A 3,047-nucleotide genomic window follows, 5' to 3' on the forward strand; every position below is an offset into this window, starting at 1 on the left:
AAAATCATTCAGTTTCACGCGTAAAAGATCGGACTGCACGTTGTCACTCGTGGCTCTAACCGTTAGAGTATTAGATTCAGTGTAATATTCGCAATCTGGCCTAGGTACGGATTCGTTATTACATACCCTAGGGGACAAGCTGGATCGGTTACCGGGCAAAATTGAGCTGCATAGACTAGTCTTTCCAAGTAACGCATATACTAGACAATTTTCTGTTCCACCAAATTTCTTTTGCCTTAACCACACACACACAGTCAGGTTTTGTAATCCGATTTTCACAATATTTTTTATCCCAGTATTTCTCATAATCGAAACACTGTACACGACAATTAATTGAAAACTTCTAAATTGGTTGTAACAATATATCGTAAATTCACATTTTACTCGCGTTTTAAATATCTATTACCCATCCTCAACATTTCAGAGAATATCTATTCACGTTGGAATAGCAAGACGTGTTTCAATATCTTAAACGAGCAGCGAACCCACTATTGAGTGCATTCTTACAGCTCGAAATTCACTCAAATATTATTCACGTTACCTCCGGTCGTTCCTTTTCTTTTGGTTACTTCTAAATTTTTCTTATCAAATTTAAAGGCCTCGCTAGCCACTACGGCCTACGTAACAAAATGTTTAAAAACGTTCCGTTAGATAAAGTTACAATACCGTTGAATGACCCATGGAAGATCGCTCGGGAAGCGAAAATTCGCATTTGTGTCCAACTGAGTCTGTGCGCAACTGAGCATCACTCGTTAGAGGAGCCTCCTAAGTTTGTGGTTATCCATTCCTCGATTTCTCTGCAATGTCTTTAGGAACAGAGTATAGCCGTTACGGCCTACGTAACAATATAAGTTTGTCACTGCGCTAGCTTGGAGATACTAAATAAGATTTACTAATGTTTACTATATGAATATTAGTCATGAGAATCATAAATAGTTATGGATGAACTCAGCACATTGTAAAATGTTTTCAGGATTTTTTAATAACCAAGTGTTTATGACTACAATCCATTGATATCGGGCGAAACAATCCACGTAATGGTTATGTAGTAAATAGAATTTAAAATTTAAAAATGATAATAACAGAAATCTATAATGTTATAGATAGTCTAAATTCTCAGCATCACAGATATTAAAAAAAACGAATCGTAAGTATTATGCAGAGATTGGTATATGTATGTACAATGGGACATTGTTAGCAGCAATAATATCGCTAGATTGCATCGGATAATATGTTTTTAATGATATAAATAGATATTTACGCTTAATATAATTAGTCCTATCCGTATACTCAATATTAAATATGTTAACGGGTAGTATTTTTTTTACTATTCAGTAATATCTATTTCTCTCAGTGTGTAGTTAATCACTCGAACAAATCATTTGCTCCCATAACATGATTTTACTTGTTACCGTAGCAGATGAGCAAATGTTTTTTAGCTCCTGTAACGTGATTTTTATGCTACTGGACTAAATCAGTATATTCTATTTTAGCTAATAATTTGTTTCCGTAATATTATCTTCTTTGGTTATGATAGCAAATCGTTAACCGTTATTTTAGCAAATTCCATATGCTCCCAGAAAATATAAAACGGTAACAAATATATTTTTTTGTGTAACTCAAACGTTTGTTGTCACTATACTAACATAGAAAATTTGTTGCAGTAACTTGGGGTAAGTTGTCATAACCTAAAAATTTTTCTCCGTGCACTGCAAATATATCTAAATGCGTTGTATTTACGCACTTTATGCCGAACATGTTCACATAATAACTATATACTTGTTATTATTACCATCATTTTTGGTAGATATCACACTAACTTTAAAGATTTTTATATCTATAAAACTATAATCGTCGTCATATTTAATTCGAGTTAAATTATAGTTACCGCAACTATATTTTTTTTCTCAGTGTACTGTGTAGTAATTTGAATCAATGCTATTAATTTTAATTATTTTATAACACATTCCTACAAATTATAATAATTATTGCAGCTATTTTGCTCATTAAAACCGTCATATTTGTACCTTGAGGAAAACAAATAGTCTTTGGAACTATAGAAATCGGTAGTCAAATATTATGTTAGCGCGTGCAAGCGATATAGAGTAAACATCATTATAATTTAAAGTTAAGATAGATATTTGCGTAGGTTTATAATCATTAAAAGAAACATTGAGACGTATACTATAAGTATAGTTAGGTCATGTATGTACAGGTATCCATAACTATACCCGTACAATAACGACAACAATAATATTATTGCGTTTACTATAATTATATTACTCACAGCTGTAAAATTTCAACTGTAGTATTACGTAATGATCACATCGCGTTTATTTCTCAGTGTACCGTCACACAGTTATATTACGCGGTCATGTCACGGCATTCTGTTACAAGCGTATAGCATACACACGGTTTCAGCGAGCGTAGTGAGCCCGTATTCTGGAATCGTTCTCATGAATCTCACAGACCGGCCAGCATTTATCAAATACAAAATTACAAGAAAGAATCTTTAAATGAATCGGTCGAATCGCGCGCCAAGTACATACAGGCAACCCGCCGTACAGGGCACGGCCCGCCGAGACTCTAGACTCGAAGCATCTCTTGTATGTACCTGTGTTTGGAATCAAATAACTTATAAACAGCTATATGTGAGAAAAAGTTATTGATACTGTTACGTCCGAACCAGGATGGAGGCTTAGACTGGTGCCTTTACCGAACCGTAATATACTATAACTTTGCCCTGTTTTGAGTCAATGCTTGCGCACTTTACTCGGGATTGGGCTATGCCTCTAATTACCAAGGGAAGGATGAATTGAACTGGATATTTGCTAGGATTGAGTTGAAAATTACTAAATAAATGGAAACCATCACCAACTAAACAATTGAACCTAGGAAATCTAACATTTATGATATTTCAACAAAATTAGATAGTATAATATAATTAGATAGTACCAATAATAATTTGATTGTGCTTACCTTGAATCTGTTGCTTAAAGTTATCGAAGATGTCTGCGGTGTGGAAGAGGTTGGTTGCAGGCAAATAT

This window comes from Cephus cinctus, unplaced genomic scaffold (genome assembly GCF_000341935.2).
Source record: "Cephus cinctus unplaced genomic scaffold, Ccin1 Ccin1_scaffold0357, whole genome shotgun sequence".
Lineage (NCBI taxonomy): Eukaryota > Metazoa > Arthropoda > Insecta > Hymenoptera > Cephidae > Cephus > Cephus cinctus.